Below are 22671 nucleotides of genomic sequence, written 5' to 3' on the forward strand. Positions count from 1 at the left end.
CATTGTTTCAATTACATTGCATCTTTATTTGCATTGTTTGTACATTGTTTTGTATATATTGCATATCATTTTGCATCCATTTTTGCATTGTCATTCATGTTGCTAATAACATCGTACTTGTTGAGTTGTTTTCTTTACAGGCACGATATTGTATGTACGGTTCATTTGAGGCTGGTGCAACCAGACGAGCCACACAGGTATTGTATCCTCCGAGTGAGACGTATCGAGAATTGCATAATTCTCTTACATCCTTTCTGCATTGTAGTGTAGCTTGGTGTATGCTAGCTTAAAAACTGTCGCATGTTATGCTTCATTACAGCTTTCTTTGCATGATCATGAGTTATGCTCGGCTTCGTGCATTGTCTTGTATTTTGCCCCTGCCTTCGGGCGCATACCTTATTTGTCTTGCATGTTTGTCTAAGTCTTCGGCCTTGTCAAAAATGGATCGTCTCTGGGCTTTGACATTCACTCCCGTCATTGTTATGACTTTCGAGTTCTGTCAAAGAGGGGCAACTGTAGACACCCCATTTTTGACCGTCCTCAAGACTTGGACGTCACCATTGGAACACTTGGTGATTACCCTTTTTTGTGTTCGTTTGGAGTTCCCGGAGGTCTCGGCTACGCGCCTTGCCTCAGGATCTCCGAACTTGACTGTTTAGTGTCTGGTTTTGCGCCAAACACTTGTGTTTTGCCTTGGAGGGGCAGGGAATGCCTTGTGAGGCATCCCCACACATCACCGGCCATGGCCAGAGGCCACCGGCTAGTGTTTTGCTGCCATCGACAATCTATATTGCCGGTCGGCATTCTTTGTTGCCGGTCGGCACTCCCTTTTGCCAAAATGGCATTTTTGGGCAGCCGACTACTGTTCATCTGCTTTTGCAGATATTTTAATACAGCTGTCTTGCATTTGGCTCCCCTCCATACACGTGTATGGAGGGATCTCTCTCTTTAGAAGCTTGTCTTGTAAGCTTTACAAGACAAAAAAAGCTCTATAAGAGGAGCCCTCCTCTCCCTTGCTTAGGGTTAGACACTTTAGAGATTTTAGACAGCCATATTAGGGTTTTGAGTTCTAGGGTTAGGATTGATACACATTCTATCTCTATACCTCTCTCTCTTTTTACCTTTGTGTGTGTTTAAGTGTGTTTGTGTCTTACTATTGCACACAAACACATAGTGTTTCACCTTTTCTTAGTTCCTTGAAGAACCAGAGGTTGTTCTTGGTGTTCTTGGGTGGTTTTGAGCTTGAAGAACCAGCTGGTCCACCATTTGTGAAGAAAGTCAACAAGGGTAAGAAACTAGTCCATTTATTCTCCATTTTTGGATTGTATTTTTACCTATCTTAAAATTGTTTTTGAGCTTGGTATATAATATAAAAAAGTTCTGTTTTTAGGCCCTCTAAATAGTTTGTTTAGAGTGTTTTGTGGTTTGGAGGTGTTTGACCCCTCTTAGGCCTTGAAAGACCCCATTTTGTGCTATTTTGAGTGAGCTCCGAGATCTTGATGTTTGGGCCTCCTCACCACTGAAATCTTGAGGGATTTCAGAGGTGAGGATGGTGCCTTGAGGTCCCAAGAAGGAGACGGCCACCCCCTCTCCTTATTGTCCTTGAAATGGACCATTTTTGGCCTCTTGAGGGAGCATCTAGCTAAGCTTCATGTTGACCATGCCTTGGCTGTTTTTTGTGCCTATTATGTCATAATATGCCTCTGTTTATTGTTGGTTTTGGTACACCATGCATGCTTAGCATACCTACCTTGTAATGCCATGTTTAGGCCTTAACATGCCTTAGGTTGTAAACCTTTATTCTAGCATGTTTTAGGCTTAGTTTTGTGAAGCTTCTATGCTTATTTTACCATGCTAGAGGTCTGTCCATAGTTGTTTGGGTCGGCCATGGCATGCATTGTATAGCCCCTTTGCATTTTTGGCTTGTTGGCCTTAAGTGTGTGAATGTATAGCATGCATCCTTGCCTTAATTTAGTGGGTTGGGACCATTTGTCATGTAATTTCAGTCCCTTTCACATGCTTATATGCTTGCCTTGGACACCTATTTAATGCTTTGAAAGCTTGTGTAGCATGTTCCATGTTTTGGCCATTGTACATGCCTTTGAATTTGAGCCACTTAGATGCCATCTAGGGGACCCCCTTTGCATGGTCTAGGTCTGCCTTGAACCTATTTTAAGTCCTCTTAGCCTTATGAGGCTTGGTTGACTTGGTCATGGTTCAAGCCCCTTTGACTTGCTTCAAGTACTTGGGCCATTTATTGCATGCTTAGTCTATTTTATTTGTTTGGTTTGGCACCATCTTTACATGATTTTCAATGCTTATCTTGCATGCCATATGTCCATGATTACCCTCTTTCAAATGTGTTTGAGAGTTGTCCCATTTGTGCCTAAGCGTTGACCCCTTTAACATGTGCATGTGTGTATGTGTTTAGCCCCTTTATTTTGGTCACTTTGGCCACTGTTTTGGGCCTTATTAGAGCTGCCCAAATCATGTTTAAGCCCATCTCTTTGCTTGTTGTATGTACTCCTTGTATGTTGTAGCATATTGGTGAGTTGTTGAATAATTGAACTTGCATGATTGAATGAAGTCACATGTTTGTTTACATGCTTAAACACCCACATTATGCCTTGCATACTTGTTGGTGGCATTATCTCATGCCTTGTATGCTTGTTTGCTTGTTTGCATAGTTGGTGTGCCTAGTGTACATCACTCGCATTGCATTGCTATGTTGCATGCTAGCTCGCATGATTAGAATTGCATTGCATTAGCATGCATACTCTACCTCTTGACCAAGTCATGATGGAGGTCGAGTCCCATTGGTTTGTTGGTTTGCATTGCATTTGACATCAAAACGTGCACACTTGATCTTTTGGGCCATTACGCATGGAAATGCGCGATTGATGGTCCGAGAACCAAGGAGCATGTCCCTTTGAGTCACTAACATGATAAGGAACATGATTGGTGCATATATGCCTTGAATTGCATTGCCATGCTCTGCCTTGCCCTCTGTTGCTGTCAATTGCAGATTCTGCAGGAGCTTTCTGCCGACCGGCAATGCTAAGTGCCGACCGGCAATCCTCCCTCTGCTGATAGCTTCACCAATGGCCGGTGATTACATTCCAACTGCCGGTGGGAATTCTACCCAGCCGATGGCATTCCCCAATGTCCAGAGAAGCAATCCTGAGGTTTTGGCAGCCTCCAGAGGAGTAAAGAAAGGAAAACAGAGGCAGCTTATGCATGGCGGTGCACTTCCGAGCAAGACCCGAGCACGCATTGCATTGAGTTCTCCTCCCGAGACGGTTTACTGTTTTTCCTAGCTCAGTTAGTTTGTTAGCTAATTAGGCAATTTGTAATAATTAATTAGCTTGTAGGTTAATTATCTGTAATATTTATTCGGTCCCTCCGAGCGAGGGCGAATCTGTAATAAGTGCGGGTGCGTGTGTGTGTATGTCTTCCAACCCCCACTTCTTTCTTCCCTTTTATTTACCTGCTTATGATGGTAGATTAGGTCACGTTTAATTCAACATACCTTATGCTATGCATGCGTGCATTCATGCATTTGCCTTGCATGCACCAGGCTTGGTACATCATGCAAACTGCATTCGTACTTCAAATTCCGAATTGAATACATGCGTTAACTGACTGCATTCCACATGTCATCCTTAGATTAGCCAAGCCTATTCTAGTAACATTTTGTATGCGATGCATTAGGCACTTAACATGGACTTGGATCATGCACTGATTGCTAACATGTTCTTGTTTTGGCACGGAGTACGATGTAAGTATTTTATACTTTAGCATCTCGCATGCGTGTGAATGTTAACATGATAGCATACTTACCATGTGGCTAGATGCTTATGTGATAAAACTGTTTGAATGCCTGTGGGTGAAGGTTGGATTGCTTGAGTTGGAAAAACTCGTTGAAATCCGTATTTTAGCCTACTTGCGAGTAGCAAATTCCAAGACATTTTCCAAAACAAACAGATACGCAATGTTTCTTTCCAAATTAGGCAATCTAGTCTATACTTGTTTGCTGTGCGCATAACATAGTAATTCTAGGCTAATAAATTGTTTAAGAACACATAATGTTTTCAAAAAACGGATATCACGGTTAGTAGAGGCCGATCTTCGGATCGGGCGAGAGGGGGTGCTCATAGCTGACCTTCCCCAATCGTACCCTAGCTCCCGAGCTGAGGCAACTCTGGTGATGACGGACATGTGGCCTTCGGCACCGAGTCAGGGTTTCCTAAATTCCCCCATAAAAAATATTTAGGTGGCGACTCTGTATCTGGCAAAGCAGTCCATGTTTGGCACTTCTTTCCTAAAATCTGTTTTCTCAAAACGATTTGCCAGATTTGGACTCTTTGGTTCAAGATTAAGAACCGTGACACCAATCGAGTCCGAACTGTAGCGGGGTCCCTCGCGGACGTGTTACAACCACCGGTATGTTTTACGGCTTTGATTCATTACTCAGATACTTAGACTTTGATTCCTTTACTGATACCCTTGCCTTTGCATCTGCAGCCCCCTGTTAAGTATATGGATCAGGTGCTCGAGATGGTAGCCTCACTTGAGGGGATGGTCCTGTGGAGGAAGGCACAGTTGTCTATCATGGGCTTCCAGGTACCCTTTAGTTTTCTGGCGTTTATCATACTTCTGATGACATGCTGATTTTTACTGCATTGATAGGCTACTTGTTAGAGCACATCTGACACACACCCACTTGTACACTGTGTTTACATGCACCCACTTCATGTAGTTTTTGCTTGTATCTGCATCTGATGTACATATTTGGACTGATGTATTTAAATTGAACTCTTTGTTCTCAGATGCCTCCGGTATATGCTCAGCCACAGGCCGGGCCACCTGGGCCTTCTCGGGGAGCTGGGCCATCTGGGCCTTTTCACGGAGCTGGGCCATCTAGGCCTTTTCACGGAGCTGGGCCATCCAGGCCTTTCCGAGGAGCTGGGCCATCCAGGCCCTTTCGAGGGGAGGGGTCGTCTCGTAGACGCAGAGCACATATTGTGGAGGAGGAGCCTGGTGAGGATGAGGAGGAGGAGGTTGCAGACCGTCAGTCGGAGACATCTGCTGATAGAGAGGACGGCTCCGGTCTTGGTTCCGGGAGTGGAGGCAAGGCTGAGGGGGATCCCGAGGATGACGACTCCAATTCAGATGATGGCGATGGCGATGGTGGCGGAGAGTCTATTCCGCAGAAGAGGACGACGAGGGCCTCTTATTACTGCTCTTGAGAGCACAGATGCGGATGTTTCCTGTTTTATTTATCTTTTTGCTAGTAGTTGTAGCACATTGTACATTATCGGGCAGTTTTATTCTCTGTAAAACTTGTGCCTTAGTCTGTAAAATGTTGTAACAAGCGAGGCATGATGGCATGAAACAGTTTTTGAAAAAAGTATTGTATTTTAAACATTTAGCATCATATCGCATCATTCTGCATCATAATGAGATTGAATGGAAATGTGTATTGTGCATTTTGCCCAGTTAGGTAGTGAACCGACGCAACAACTTAACTTTCTAAGATATAACAAAACCTTAGCAAGTTTACAATTCGATAAACAAAACACAATAATGTTGACAACTCGATAAACAAGACTCAAACAAAAAGCTTAAACAAAGAGTAACAACTTAAAAACACGAAATGCGACAGCTCGACAAACAACTTGATAAGCAAAACGACAACTCGATAAACAAAACTTAACAAAACGAAGTGCACTTCGGACGATCTGGGCAACGGAACATATCTTGAAACAGAGGAAAATAGAGGCCTTTGACACAACCGTCGCATGGAAATGCTTGAAACTTTCCCTCGGAGGGTAAATCAGGGCTGAAGACACACATTGGAGCATGGCCGGCCACTTTTGGGGGCCGGACGGCCAGATTTATTGCAGAGGGGAAGCCACCGGCCAGTTTTGAAAAAAGAAATGGCCGGCCTGCCAGAAAAGATGGCCGGTCAGCCACTTAGCTCAGCAACCGCCCAATTTTTGACACTTGTCCCCCTGAATAGTGTCTTTTCCTCTTTAAAAGCCTTAGCTCTGTGTTTTGATTCAATTCATCTTAGTTTTGCACAAAAAATGGAGGCGTTTCTCCTTGAAAACCTCATAGCTTGGATCGCTTCTCTAGATGGCTCGGAAAAGTTGAACTTTCGGGGTTTTGGCTTGAATGCACTATTCACGCTGAGCCGCACTCCGCTACATCTCCCTTTCCTCCATGCCGCGGCGAGGTTTTGGAACCCGGTGACGCATGTCTTTAGCTTCGGCGGGCAAGAGGTATGTCCAACTTTTGAAGATTTTCAAGTTTTGATGGAGTCTGAATGTCATGAAGAGATCTTGCCCCAGTTCCGCTTTGGCCACGCCCAAGCTTTAGGGCAGATGTGTGGACTCACCGCGCATGATGCTCGGTCTCTGATCTGTAATGGGGAACTGGATATCCTTGGTTTGATTCATCGCTTTTCTGACGCCAGTGACCGCAGCAACCATTATTGGCAAGGTTTCCGGTAACACGCCCTTTGCTTGTGCCTGCTGTCTCATTTTCTGCTTTCCCCGGGCTTTGGCGGGTTTAGCATTCGTCTGATTGAAGTTGCTCAAGGCTTGAAAGAAGGAAAGAGCTGCATCACCATGACCTTGGCCGAGACGCTGATGAGCTTGGATTCTATCTATCGCCGGGAGACGACTAGATTTGCTGGGAGTCCACTGCTGCTGCAGGTAATGTTTCCCACCCAATCTTTCATATGTATTTACTCACATCACTCGGCCCTCAGGCTCGGTTTTTCTCACAAAAACCCTTTTCTCGCTTTTCCCTCATCGTACATCTCTCTATTCTTTATTCTCTCATTTTTCATCCCTCCCCAGGTATGGTTAATGGACAAATTGCAGGTTGTGGACTCTTGCCCAGCCTACTCAGCTCGAGGCTATTTCTTTCGACAGCGCCTAGTCGATGCCCCTGATGAAACTGGATGTGCAATTTGTCCGCAGATCGCCTTGCTTGGCGTTGTGCTTGGCTCAATCTCCCGGCAATGAGCTATAGCATGTCCCGGCTGATCGGGATCCAGTTGATTGGTCTGACCCACTGTGTGTTCTACTTTCCGTTCCGGTTCCTGCGCCAGTTCCGTCATGATCAGATTTGCCCGCCGGAGGGGATTGAGTACCCGGCTGCTTTCCGGGTCCGAGGTGCATAGCTTGCCCGATATGCCACAGCATGGAGGACTAGAGAGCTCCTGGCTCCTGCTCCCACTTTCAGTTGCACTTTGTCTGACGAGTGCTTGGATTGGCTCAACGAGGAGGCATAGGTTAGGCCTAGCTTGGCGTCAGAGGCTTCGACCAGCTCTGGGAGGGGGCGCAGGGACACTTGACTTGACTATGCCCCGGATTTATTGCTTTATTAGTACTTTCAAGTTTTCTTTATGAATGTAATAAAAAGCAACTTCGATTGTATGCAAGAGCAGGAGAACTCTGTTTTGAAATCAATGAAATTGAAGGTTGTGGTACTGAACATTTTCCGCTTTGGTCCAAAAATAGTCTTAGTTGTAAAGAGATTAATTTGAACAAAGTCAACTTTTATTAAAACTTTTCAAAACCATTTTCGATATGGATCAGAACTGGACACGCCTAAGATCTGTCACTGAGATGCACAACCCCAGATCCCTGCGACTGGAAAGTTGCCCCTAGTTTGAAGAGTATCGCGGCACTGCATGGTAACGGAAAGTTGCCCCTAGTCTGAATAGCACTGCACCGTCATGGCAACGAAAAGTTGCCCCTAGTCCGGATAGCACTGCACTGGAGATCACGATAAATGCTGATGGATAAAGATGACCGAGATGGTCAAAATGGACAAAGTTGATCGGGGAAAAGTTTATGGCTGAACTTCAGGGTGAAGTTGCCTACGTATCCCAAAGATGGGAATCAAGCCTTACGTAGTTCAGGCTTAGGTTCACTCGAGTATTCTCACTCTCCTTTTACGCTCTAACTTTTGCCAAGGTCGCCCTTTGCGGGTTTTCAACCTTGCGAGCTCAGTTTTTATATTTTCCAATTTTTTTTTGTGCTCTAACTTTTGCCTAGGTTGCCCTTTCGGATTTTCGGCCTAGCGAGCCTCTCAGGGGTAATATTTCTTCAACTTGTCCATGTTGATCGGTTGGGAAAATTCCAGGCCATCTAGATCCATCAGAACCACAGCTCCACCTGACCAGATAGCTTTGATGATGTAGGGACCGGTCCAATTGGGTTTGAACTTGCCCCTTGGGTCGTGGATGGGAGCTCGGTTGTCCTTGAGCACCAAATCTCCTTCCTTTAGATTCCTGGACTTAACTTTCCTGTTGAAAGCCCGGGCAATTCTACGTTGATAGCCTTGAACATGGTACAGTGCTTTCAGTCTTCTCTCGTCAAAAAGCATGAGTTCCTCAAATCTGCTCTGCTGCCAATCTGCTTCGGCTATTTGACACTCAGCCAATACTCGTAACGACGGAACCTCAATCACGATAGGTAGAACGGCCTCCATCCCATAAACCAATGAATATGGAGTCGCTCCGGTAGAAGTTCTGATTGAAATCCTGTAGCCCCACAGAGCAAATGGCAGCATATCTGGCCAATCCTGGTAGATTTCCACCATCTTCTGCAGTATGTGTTTGATATTCTTGTTGGCAGCCTCGACCGCTCCGTTGGTTTACGGTTGGTATGTAGATGACTTATGGAAAGCCACGTTGTATTTCTCCAACAAGTCAATCACTTCCTTCTTGAAGTGGGAACCATTATCTGAAACGATCTCGTTCGGGACCCCATAGCGACAAATGATGTTGTTTCTGATAAACTTTGCAACGTGTGACGCCTTCAACACCGCATACGATTGGGCCTCGACCTACTTCGTGAAATAATCTATCGCAACCAGGATGAACTCATGCCCATTCGACCCCTTTGGAGTGACAGCCCCGATCACATCGATTCCCCATACTGAAAAAGGCCATGGCGAAGTCATGTTGTACAGCTTCGACGGCGGGATGTTCATGCGGTTTGCATGAATCTGGCACTTGTGGCATCGCCGAACAAAACTAATACAATCCTCCTCCATGGTGGACCAGTAGTAACCCTATCTGAGGATCTTCCGTGCTAGCAGTACTCCGTTCATATGCACACCGCATTCTCTTCCATGGATGGCCTCCATCAGGCGCTTCGATTCCTCGGCTTCAACACACAGCTTGTGCATTCCCAGATGACCTCTCTTATACAGCTTACCCCCACAGATGATGAACTGGACGGCCATTCTGATTGCCCTTTTATCCTTGGCATTTACCCCTGGCGGGTATGCTTCTTTTTCCAAGAAATTCCAAATGTCATAATACCAGGGGTTTTCGTCCTGAACCTCATCTATAGCAGCGATCGACTCATAGGCTGGCGCAAATTTCTGGTCAATGACAACTGGACGCATTCGGATTCCAAACGGGATGTCTATCATGGAAGATAGAGTTGCTAAAGAATCTGCGAACCTGTTGTTCTCTCTTGGAAAATGAGCAAAGTTTAGCTTTTCAAACCGAGGGATTAAAAAATCCAAGGTCTGGTGGTACATTATCATCTTTTCTTCTTTGACTTTCCAGTCTCCTTTTGCTTGAGACACAACAAGGTTCGAATCCCCGATGACGTCCAAACTTCTTGCCCCTAGTTCCAGGGCCGCTTCTAGGCCGGCAATGCACGCCTCATATTCCGCTTCGTTGTTCGAGACTTTGAACCGGAGTTTGAAGGCTAGAGGGATACGGGAATTGTCGGGTGCTATCAGCAATACTCCTATCCCATACCCGTATTGATTTGATGCTCCGTCAAAGTACATCATCCAATATTCGTCGTCGATGTGCAAAATGGCTTCATCTGGGAATAAGTACTCAACTGCTTTACCTCCTTCGACTGGATGATCGGCCAAGAACTCTGCCACTGCTCTTCCTTTGACTGACTTGAGTGTCACATATTTCAGATCGAATTCGGAGAGCAACAGCAGCCAACGAGCTAGCCTACCTGTAAGTGCCAGTTCCTCGAAAAGGTATTTGATGGGATCCAGTCGTGAAACCAACATTACGGAGTGAGCTAACAAGTAGTGCCGCAGCTTCCTGGTAACCCATACCAAAGCTAAGTAAGCCTTCTCAAGCGGAGTGTAGCGGGTTTCATAATCCAACATCTTCTTGCTCAGATAGTAGATGTCCCTCTCCACCTTATCCTCCGATTCTTGTGCGAGCATGCAGTCCATTGTAGTCTCAGTCACTGAAAGGTACAATATGAACGGTTTCCCCGGCTCTGGTAGCGACAACACGGGCGGGTTCTATAAATATTTCTTGATCTGTTCAAAAGCAGCTTGGCATCGGCCGTCCCATTGGAATTTCTTGCCTTTCTTCAGGAGACCAAAAAGTGGTTCACAAGTCAAGGTTAATTTTGAGATAAACCGTCTTATGAATTGCACCTTACCCAGAAAGCCTCGCACCTCCTTTTCAGTCCTTGGTGGTGGCATTTCTAAGATGGCCTTGATCTTTGAAGGGCCGACCTCGATGTCCTTTTGTGTAATCAGAAACCCCAACATTTTTCCCGCTGTAACACCGAACGTACACTTCTGAGGATTTAGCCGCAACCGAAATTCTCTGATCCTTTGAAAAATATTTTTGTAAGGCGGTGTAGTGGCCCTCTCTTTCTTTGGACTTGACAATCATGTCGTCCACGTACACCTCAACCTCTTTGTGGATCATGTCGTGCAATATTGTGGTCGCAGCCCGTTGATAAGTAGCTCCGGCATTCTTCAACCCAAACGGCATTACTCTGTAGCAGTATGTTCCCCACGGGGTGGTGAATGCAGTCTTTTCTCTGTCTTCTGGTGCCATTACTATCTGATTGTACCCTGAGAAGCCATCCATGAATGAGAGCAAAGCATGCCCTGCTGTGAAATCCACCAACTCATCAATATGCGTCAAGGGGAAGTCGTCCTTCGGACTAGCTCTGTTCAAATCCCTGAAATCTACGCACACCCGGATCTTGCCATCTTTCTTCGGCATTGGAACGATGTTGGCCAACCAAGTCGGGTATTCAGATACCAGCAGGAAGCCTGCATCGATTTGCTTGGTGACCTCTTCTTTAATCTTGAGAGCCCAGTCGGGGCGGATCCTTCTGAGTTTCTGCTTGATAGGTCGGGCCTCGGGGTCAAGGGGGATCCAGTGCTGTACAATCTCAGGATCGATCCCAGGCATGTCTTCGTAGGACCATGCGAAAACATCTTTGAAATCTTTTAACAAAGCGACTAAACGCTCGCGTTCCTCCAAAGACAGCGTGGACCCGGTCTGGACCAGCCGCGGGTCCTCCTCAGTACCAATATTCACGGTAATGATTTCATCCGTTAAGGGTTTGACAAACCTCTCCTGCTCTTGCTCCTGCTCAATTAAACGTTGCAAAACCGGAGGAATTTCGTCCTCGTCGTTTTCATCAAAATTTTGAAAGTCTGAGTTTATGCAATAAATTAAGGGCACAGAAAAGTACTCAGAAACCACAGTTACTTGATTCTCATTAAGCACATCAAAATCGTCCGAATTCTCGGTTACAACAGACTCAAATGAGAAAGAAAAAGACAACCTGGACATAACTGTGGCATCCGGGTTATCATCCCCAGGATTACCAGACTCAGACTCAGTCGAGCTGGAACTTGATTCCGACTCACAAGACTCGGTGGAATCAGATTCCGGCTCACTACCTGACCCGGTGCTGTTGGACAAAAATCCCTCCTTGTACTGCCAAGTGAGAGAGGGTGTGATAGATGCATCCAAAATAGTAGCTGGAAAGCCCGCAGCCGTTTCATCCCCAATCATGGAAACCGAGGAGTTATCCCCCAAGCACTTTTGGTCGATCGAAGGATCTGAAAGTAGACATGCCAGCGCTACCCCCGTCTCAAGTTCGGTGCTCTCGGAATCCACTACCCTACACTGCCCAACCTCAGTTGATGGGTCTGTCTGCTCTTCGACAACGTCATCCCCAGGTAGTTGCAAGTCGAAGAAGATCTCGAAACCAGGCACGTGCTTCCTCTCCGCGTTCAGCCATGGCTCTGGGAAGCCGCAAAATGAAAAGTCTTCCCCCTCCCGGACGAAGCGTCCGTTTAGGGTACCCCGAATGGGCCGATGCATTAATTCAAAAGGCTTCCCAGCCTTCTTTGCCCTGGTTCTCCCAGCTATCTCTTTACCCTTCCTCACCCAGTCCTCTTTGGTGGGCAGATAACCCAAGCCAAAGGTGTGAGGGTTGTGTGGCACTTCGGCCAATGCTGCGACGCCCTTCTGGCCGCTCCTTCCCAATCCCATTCCAGGGATGTGTTGTAGCTTGTTCATGAGGTAGACGGATTGAGCACTGACGTACACCCCCTCATTCACAGCCATAATATTCTGCACCACTCGAGCCTCAGCCAAAGTGAACCCTGATAAGAGCACATCCTCAGTGCCATGCTCGATTTCCAAGACTGGTGTGGACACTTCCGGCGGCGGATGGATTGATGAATTCCCGAAGACAATAGCCACTCCCTTCCCGTGAGGGTACTTCAACATCTGGTATAAAGTGGAAGAGACTGCCTTGACCTGGTGCAACCACGGTCGCCCCAAAAGTAGGTTGAAGGTTGCGGGAACATCCAAGACATGGAATTCAATGTTGTGTTGTTCGGGACCAACCTGGGTTTAAATTTTGACAGTCCTCATCACTTCCCTGCTAGTATTATCGTATGCTCTAGTCACTTGAGTAGTCGGCACGAAGTCCGCGGGCTTCAACCTGATTGCATACGCTGTTCTGGTTGGGCAGACATTGATGGCGGACCCGGTATCAACAAGTACCACCGGTATCCACTTATCTCTACATTCCACGGAAATGTAGAGGGGTTTGTTGTGATTTGTGCCCTCAGGCGGTAGTTCTTTGTCTGAAAAGGTTAATGCCGGGGAACCTCCTCCCGGAAAAACCAGCCCAACCAGCTTTTCTGGTGTAGTATCTATGGAGAGTTTGGACTTGTCCATAGTAGATAAGACAGCTTGTCTGTGTACTCGCGACGCCATAAGCAGTCCCCAGATGAAGATGTCTGCTTGTATCTTCTTCAGTTATTTTAGTACAACTTCCTCTTCGATCTGCTTCTCCTTCTGTTTCTCAACTTCTCTATCCTTCCCAGATGCCTCGGGTTGGTCTAGGTGCGGGGGCTTGAAGTACCGCCCACTTCTTGTCATGTGATCAACCTCATCAAGGTACCAGGTGTCGTCTGGCCGATTGTCTCCCCAGTCTTCATCTGTGTGGGCAAGACATAAGTCATCGTCTTCCCACCACATTCTGCTGGCATTCAGAAGGCACCTATCTGGCTCGGGCATGTTTGTACTCACAGCACTTTCAGCCTTCATGCTCACAGCATCCTCTGTTCTTGTGCCTGCAGCACTTCCGATCCCCTCATGGATTTTGGCTTTCCCGGTTCTCTTAGAACCCTGTTGTTCTACTTGCGTTAGTGCAGTTTGTTGTTCAACTTTCCTTGCATCCACAATGCTTCTGTCCTGAGCAAAATTCTTTGTACCGGCGCTCTCCGACAATGTAACCTGACTTCCGGCCTTTCCGGCCACAGCTGATACTCTCGCCCCTGCCGGGCCCTGTTCTGGTTGGGATTCTTCCACCACATCTGGTTGATCATCCAGCTATCCAGTGGCCTCTGCCGATTCCTCATAGTCAAACCAGTTGACTGCCGCGTCTCCTGATTCTTGGTCATCGAAAAATTACAGGTTGGCAAAGTCCTCCTCTACAGTTGTCAGATCATTTGCTCATTGCTCAAATCCGTCCCCCTGGATCACACACAACTCTTCCTTCTCTGGCAATTCTATACCCAGTCCAATCTGGCTTGTTGACAAGATGTACTCACTTGGATCGTAGGCTTCCCCAGTAAAACTCTGTTCAATCCCAGACTCAACAATCCCATTCTTTCCTGAAATCTGCCCTGCCCCATCTTCGATGGTCACCACCGTCGGCTCTGGTTGGGTTGTGGAGATGTCCAACATGCATGAGAAGTCAGTGCAGTCGGGAAGGAGCACCTCCAGCTTAGGTAGATGGGTGGGGGTAATATAGATGCTAGGATCGTAAGACACGACCCCAATCTGGATAAGATTGACTCTTTTCGGAGGTGGAGCTTGGTTGTGTGTAGGGAGGGGGTTGGTTGTGACATTGGGCTTTTCTGGCGGCAAAATCACATTTTTGTCAACGAGGTCTTGAATCTCGTGACGCAGCCTGAAACATTGGTCAGTATCATGACCGTGCTGCTGGTGATATGCACAGTACTTGGCTGGGTTGTGAGAGGGAGGGAGTGGATTCGGCAATGGCCTCGGCTCTAGGGGTTTTAGATGTCCCTTTTTGATCAAGACCCCCAGAGCCTTAGACAAAGGCATGTATAGTGGGGTGAAGGTTCTTTGGCCTCTGGGCTGGTATTTAGTGGTCTGGGTATTACTTCCGGATGCACCGGAGAAGGGTGTGGCTGCCATGGGCCTTGGAAGGGGAGGGGGAATGGTGGCGACCATGCTGACCTCCGAAGCTCTTGCGGTTACAGCGCCACTCGGGCCTGCGCTATTGTTACGGTTAAATGTTCTCCGGGGTTGCTCCCTGTCCTGGTCAATCAGACCTTGCTTCATCGCATCTTCGATTTGTACCCCCATCTCATGTAGATCTAAAAAGGTGGGAAAGGGGAGAACAATCATCTTCTGCATCAATTTTGGTTGGAGATTGCGCACAATCATCCAAATTTGGTCCTTGTCAGTGGGCCTCAAAGTCATCATCGATGCCTTCGCCCTCCACCGAGTTACGAAATCTAAGAAAGTCTCCTTGGGCTCCTGCCTTGTCGTTTCGAGATCACGAGTTGTAATCTCGATCTGGGTATTGTACGAGTACTGTGCGACAAAGGCCTCGGCCATTTCATCCCAACTTCTCTTTACCTCATCTTCCAACTTTGCGTACCAGATAGTGGCTACACCCAACAGGGTTTGGCCGAACAGCGAAAGCTTTTGTGGTTGGGTTAGGCCCATTGCCCGCAGTATATCTGAGAATAACCGGAGGTGGACCATGGGATCTCCGGATCCGTCGAAACGATCAATCTGCGGCATCTTGAATCTATCTGGCAAAGTTACGGCCACATCGGTATATCCATCCTCGATATCCGGAATAGCGTTTACCCCTTGTGATTTCTTGAAAAGCTTCTCGAGCTTGCTCAGTTTCAGAGCTGTATGGTCTATTTTGAACTTGAAAGGAGAGTCCGGGTGATTGGGTGTGTGGGTTTTGGACAGTTGAGGCAGAAGCGGGGGCGGAGCTGGCCCCGTTGGAAGGTCCGTGTCCTCTTGGATGTTCTGGATATTGGGTAAGGTGTTCTGGGTGTTTGGCAGAGCATTCTGGACAGTAGGCGCTAGCTCTGGTAACGGGACCCCTGGTGGAGGAGGAACTTGATGTGAGGCCGATGCTGCATTTTGTTGTTGCAGTCTAGTGATTAGCTCGGCCTGCTGAGCCATGACTATGGCCTGTTGTCTAGAGAACTCTGCTTGGCGGGCGGCGTCCTCCTGCATTTGTTTCACGCTCTCTTGAAGCTGGCACATTATTTCCTCCATTCCGGCTACACTCTGTTGATCCTGCTAACTGACGGGTATGTGTATTTCTATGGCAGAAACTAAAACCTCAGCCCGACTGTTCACTGCTAGGGTAGACTATTGTTCTGGTAACCTCTGCTCAGACACACTGCGTATTCTCGGCCTTCTTCTGACAATTGGGGGTAGAGAATGGAACACTGGCTGTCCGTCAACCAGATCCTCGGATCGATTGAGTCGGCGACCTCTTGTCGAAAGTGCTTGGGGAATATTTACTGGGTCGGAAGCAATTGTGCTAGAACTGCCCTAGTAAAAAGATAAATAAAGCAAATAAGGAAAGAAATAAACAGATAAACGGACAGCATAACAGCTTAAAGTAAATGCATGACACACAGCCGGGCATAACAACACACGGTCGACAAGCTGAATAAACACTGTCCTCCAACACTGATTATTATCCCTGAATCACTGCCCCCAAAACTGAATCTCTGATACCCGCAGATAACTGATTCTCAGATACTGACTGATGCCCGCAGGCCTGATGCCCCAAACTCATAAACTGATATATGTAACCCCTGTAGAGACACACTCTGACAGCATATAACAGATAATTGAGAGCCAAAACACCCCTATGTTGGGGTAGGGTTTTCCCTGTCCTATTTTGTCAGGAGCTAGGGCTTCACTACGCACGCAGCGGTTTCAAACAACCTATAAATGGGTAAGCAACATGTCCTAGTTTGGAATGGTCACTACGGATCCGAATATGCACTAGGTCGAATGGTCAAAAAGGGTGCCCTGGTAAAACCGGGGTTTGTGTTCCCATACTGGCAGAGCCCACAACCGGTCAGCCTTATGGTCATGCCTTGACAAGACAAGCCTCCGGCAAATCGTTCAGGAATAGCAGATGGCAAACACGGTGTCCTAGGCGCACCAATGCACATGCAATGCAAAGAAACACATAAGTGTAGTCAAAACCAGATATCATGAGTTCGAGTCAAGTTCTCTAAATCCCCAGCGGAGTTGCCAGAAATTGTAGACGTCCCCGAACGCCCCGGGAGGGATGAGCTCCCGTTCTGTTCATTTGGGGTCACTACAGCTCAGGACTCTCAAATTGTCACGGTTCTCAATCTGAACCAAAGAGTCCAAATCCGGCAAATCGTTTTAAGAAAAACAGATTTTTAGAAAAAAAGTGCCAAACATGGACTGCTTTGCCAGATACAGACTCGCCACCTAAATATTTTATTTTAGGAAAATTTAGGAAACCCTGACTCGTTGCCTAAGGCCACGTGTCCGTCATCACCAAAGTTGCCTCGGCTCGGGAACTTGGGTATGATTGGGGAAGGTCACTTCGTGAGCACCCCCGCTCGCCCGATCAAAGATCGGCCTCTACTAACCATGATATCTAGTTTTGAAAACATTATGCGTTCTTATTTCGGTTATTATCTTAGATTTACTATGTGATGCGCACAACATACAAGTATAGACTGGATCGCCTGAATTGGAACAAAACATTTCATGTTTGTTTATTTGAAAATGGTTTGATGGTGCTACCCGCAAGTAGGCTAAGACGTGGATTTGCCACCCTCGGGTGGGCTTAGAAAACATGATTTTGCCACTATCTAGTGGGCTTAAAACACACATTTGATGAATTATTCCAATCCAAGTAACCCAACCTTCACCCACAGGCACTCAGGCAGTTATATCACATAAGCAATTAGCCTCATGGTAAGCATGCTATCATGGCAGTCACTCACACACATGCAAGGATACTAAAGCATAAAAACTTACCGAGTACTCCAAGCCAAAACAGAAGCTAATTAGAAATCCATGCATGATCCTAATTATACAGAAATGCCTAATGCGACACATGCAAAAATACAACTATAGCAGGCTCGGCTATTCTAAACATGGCATATGAAATGCTACAGCTAACATAAATTCAACTTGGAATTGAAAATACAATGTTGTTAGTATGATGCGCCGAGCCCGGTGCATGCAAAACAGATGAATGAATGCAACATGCTATCATACTGTATGCTAATTGAAACATGCCCTAATCTAACCATCATAAGCTGGTAAATAAAAGGGAGAAAGACGTGGGGTTAGAAGACATGCATCACACACACGCACACTTATTATAGTTGTGCCCTCGCACGGAGGGTCCGAATAAATAATACAGTCCCAAATAAATAGTACAGTCCAAATAAATAATACAGTCCAAATATGTACAAAAATCCTAATTAATTACCAAATTAACTAAGAAAACAATAAACTGGCATGCAAGCCAGGGACTGCCTTGACTCTTCTTCAGATGATGGATGATGCATGCCCGGGTCACCTTTGCACGGAAATCCACTGCGATGCCCTAATTAGCCTCTGTTTTGCGATAACTTTTTGGAAAGCGTGCCAAGCCCTGGAAGACTACTGATTCTTGATTTGCTGCAACAGAGAGCAGGAAAGGGGCATGGCAATGTATTTTCACAAATGTATGCATGCCTCGATCCTCGTGCCACCAATCACGCATCTCGATGCATGATGGCCGAGGAGTCGAATTGTGCAACTCAATATAAAATGAATGCACATACAAACACAACAAAACCTAAACTCCATCATGGATAATCCGGAGTGTTGGTGATTGGGAATTGAGACACGTTCCGTCACTCGGAGTACGAAACGTCCCTCGCTTCCTGTGCTCGGGCTAACTCCTATCCCAAACACGATGCAAAATGCATGATATGCATGAAATGCAACTAAGATACAACCTAACATACACGATGCTATGAAATGGCATACACGATACACGAGGTAACATGGCATACACAATGCGCTAACATACAACCTAGCATACACAATGCTATGAAATGAAATGGCATACACAATGCACAATGGACTTACACCAACATGAGTGGACCTCAGCCACACTCGCATAAGAGGCCATGAGATGAAAATGAGACAACTCGGAATGCGTGCACACATGCACGCAAACCGAGGACCGAACCTAAGGCACCAAATGCCACTCTAACAAGACATGGCAAGGAATGAAACATGGTATGCAAACATGCAAATTTCAGCACTAAAATATGACCCAAAACAGCCCCGAATCATGGAAACATGGCACCCGATGCATGGAATGGGACCCGAAATGCAAAACTAGGCATGCGCAATGGCCTATAGCTATACAAAACGTGCACTATTTGATCATGAAATATGAAGACAGATTCAAGGCAGCCCCAAAACAAGCATGTTTACAGTTTCAAGCAAGGCCAAACAATGAACACAAATGGGGCTAAGCTAGCATGCGAAAATGGCCCTAAATGTGAGATAAAGAAGCAAGTCACAGCTGCTGACCCCAAAAAAGAGAGGGCCCTTCAACAATGTTGAAGAGGGACCCAAAACATGGCATTTTACAGTTTATGATCAAACCCAAAACAGTGCGCATGCAAGCCTAAAATACTATGCAAAATAAGGCCAAAAGAGGGCTATAACACAAAGTACAAAAAGGATGCCTCAAACAGTAAAATACCCTTAATGAAACATGAAGAGGGGGTCAAAATAAATCCAATTATAGTTTGGACCAAAGCTCAAAAACAGAAGCATAAGAGGCTAACAAATCATGCAAAAATGGAGCCAAAAGAGAGATATAAAGGCAAGTGGAAAATGGAAGCCTCAAAAAGTGTTGAGCCCTTCAACAATGTTGAATAAGGGCTCAAAATAAGCCACTTTACAGTTTATGGCAGAGCTCAAAAGAGTTTATACGTAGGCCAAAAATACTACACAAGAAATAGGCACACAAGAGGGGTAATGAAGCAAGTGGTCGCTAGGGACCTTAAACATGGAAGGACCCTAAAAAAAACATGAAAAATACATCAAAACAAGACTATTTTCAGTTAGGGTCGGAGCCCAAATATGCAAGCATGTATGGCTTAGAAAGGATACAAAAACAAGCTTAAAAGAGAGAAAATGTTGCTCACCCTTGAAGACCAAACTTTAGCAGCCTTTTGGACCAAAATGCAGCACTCCTAGGCTCTGGAGAACAACCTCAAATTGTTGGAATGGAGGATGGAAGGGTGGGGCTATGGGTTGATGAAGAAATGAGTGTAGGACTTGAGAGGTTTTAAGCTTGGAAGTGTAGAGGGAGAGAGATACAATATGGGAGCTCAAAGGAAAAATTTTCTAACCCTTATTACAGAGTTGGGAGGCTGGTTATATAGGAAAAAGAGGGGGAGAAAAGGGGGGAAAAACAATTCAAGTTTCCCCCCAAAAAGTTGGCCCCCCGGATACAAAATCTGGGGGGAAAAGGGATACATATTTGAACTATATTAGCAGCAAGGAGCAAGGTCGGCTGGTTATTGAGGTTGCAGGTGGCCGGCCGGCTCTTTTCATGGCCGGCCGGCCAAGGGTCAAAAGGTTCAATGAGGATTAGTGGCCGGCCATACCAAAAAAGTAGCCTCTCAGGTGTGCACAACACAATCATGTGGTCAAAAGCTAGAGATAGTGAACCAGGAGGGAGAACAACCCACTTTTCAAAGGGGTTCAAAAGGTTCAAAAGAAATTACTGGCCGGCCACCAAATATTGGTGGCCTCCCAAATGTGTACATCACAAATATGAGGTTTAGGGTGCAAGAAAATGGCCCAAGGGTGGTCAACATTGGCTTTGAAGCGAGAAAAAAATGGGCAACGAAGGGTGATGAAGGGATAAAGTTGGCTGACAGAACAATTACTAGCCTCCCACCCTTCTACGACCTTCTTACCAATGAAACAGAGGTCCCTGCCAAAAATAAACTCAAACCGATGCAAAACGAAGGTTCGGGGGCCGAAACGCGCAGCTCGAGGCCCCGAAAACTGACTGTTAGGCACCGAAAGTGGTGTTCGACCACGAAGTTGGTTTTTCGAGCCACAGTGTCCCTCCAAAGGGAGAAAACAAGATGTATGCCAAAATCCGGAGCAAACGGGGGTGGTTATGTGGTCCCGAACCGAGGCACACGGCCAACGGCTCCGAAAAATCGGAAACCGGACTCCAAACGGGCAAAATGACCTACGACCATGAAACGTAGCCTACGGCCACTGAGAGATGATCTACGAGACCTCTCCCTCCCTTCGGGAAGAGAAAACAGAGCTAGGTTCGCAAACCGAGGCAAAGCCTGAAAGAGTCCGGAAGTCCGGAGGCAAGGCTCGTGGCCAAGACTCTGAAACCTCTGGACGAGCACAATATGCAATATCACCAAGCGCTCAATCGGTGATGTCTGAGTCTTAAGGTCGGTCCAAAATGGGGTGTCTACACTTTGTCTTCGGCCTTGGTACCCACATCATCCAAGACACCCTGGTCCTCTGGTCCCTCAATCATTTGAACAAATCCTTTGGCAGCCCGGCTCCTGTTGACCGCCACGATGCACTGCTTGGACATGACCTGATCGCCCCAAATTTCCTCGATTGCCCCCATAGCCGAGGGGAATCTCATTACTTGGTGGAAAGTTGATGCCACGGCTTGCATAGCGTGAAGCCACCCCCTTCTAAGGATCAAATTGTAAGTAGATGGCACCTGTAATACCCAGAACTCCACCTGTTTGACCACAGATCCCGCTTTGACCGACAGGATAATCTTTCCCAAAGGCCACTCAGGTTGTGAGTTGAAACCAACCAATGGCGATGTCGCCGGGGCCAAATCCGTATCTCGGAGCTTGAGCTGTTGGAAAACGTCGTAGTACATGATCTTGACTGAGCTTCCCTGATCGATCAAGATCCGTTTCACTTCAAAGTCTTTGACACGGAGTGTAACTACTAAGGCGTCATTATGCGGTGTCTGAATGCGCTCCAAGTCCCTTGAGGAGAAACTGATCACTTCTTTCGCTTCCGTCCTCCCCCTCTTGAGCACAGGCTGAACTGACAAAACTTCCCTCATGTGCTCTGCCTTTTTTATCATACCACGAAGCTCGCAAACGCGTGCCGGTTCCACTATGCCATGGATGACATTCACAATCCCTTGAAGAGGTGCATCTCGGTCGTCCGGTCCCCGTGGATCAACCGAAACTTGATTTGCCTTGACGCCCCCATCAATGTAAAGATCCAGGTGCCCGGCCGCGACTAGCTCTTCCAGGTGTTGCCTCAATGGCAAACAATCCTCAGTCCGGTGGCCTCGCTCCCGATGAAACGTACAACGATACTGCGGATTGTAGCCCTTTTGTCCATCGCCCAACTTAGCAGGAAACCGGACATACTCCTCGTCTCGGATTTCACTAAGTATGCGATAGATTGGAATCTTGAAGACCGTGGTTATGCCAGTCCTTGCCTTCAAACTTCTGTTTGCGTCCGCTACGTCATCTCGGGGGTAGTCATCCCGGTCATTCCGACGTCCTCTACCTCGATTTTTTCGATTCGATCCACGGTCCGATTCCTCAGTGCGGTCAGACGATCGGCCGGACTCCTGTCCGACTGTATGCACTTTTCCAGCCTTCTTGTCTATCGCTGCCAGAACTGACTTCGCGGTAGACACCGACGCGTCATCCTCAACTCGAATATGCTCATTGATGCGTTGCATGAGTTGGCCCATGGACGTCGGCTGATGCATGGTAAGCGAGTCCCGCAGTCTATGTCCGACCGGAAGACCACGCTTGTATTGCGTGATTGCAAGGTTGACCAGGCAATCCAAGATCTCATTGAAGGTTTCCCAATACCTCGAGTTGTATGCCTTCAATGTGTCGCTCGGTTCCATCTTGACACTAAGTAAATGATTGACTTCTTTTGGTGTTTTTGTGTTGGTTTTGAAGCGCGTCACAAAGGCTTCGGCCAACTGGTGCCACTGTTGTATGCTCCCTTTCGGCAACCTCTCGAACCACTTCAAGCCCAGCTCGCCTAAACTCGACAGGAAGATCAGGCACGTAAGTCCGTCATTTCGCCTATGTTCGGCCATAACCTGTCGAAAGTGGCTCACATGCATGTAATGATCGGTTTTTTCGTCGTAGAGTGTGAACTTAGGCTGGTGGAAACCTGCCGGAAGCGGCGTTGTCTCTATTTCTAGGGAAAAATGGGTGGCACTTAACCTGGCCAAATCTGAATCCACTAGGAGTGGCGCTGCCTGGCGG

The sequence above is a fragment of the Camellia sinensis genome, chromosome 2 (assembly GCF_055761805.1).
Source record: "Camellia sinensis isolate YWXY chromosome 2, ASM5576180v1, whole genome shotgun sequence".
Classification (NCBI taxonomy): Eukaryota; Viridiplantae; Streptophyta; class Magnoliopsida; order Ericales; family Theaceae; genus Camellia; species Camellia sinensis.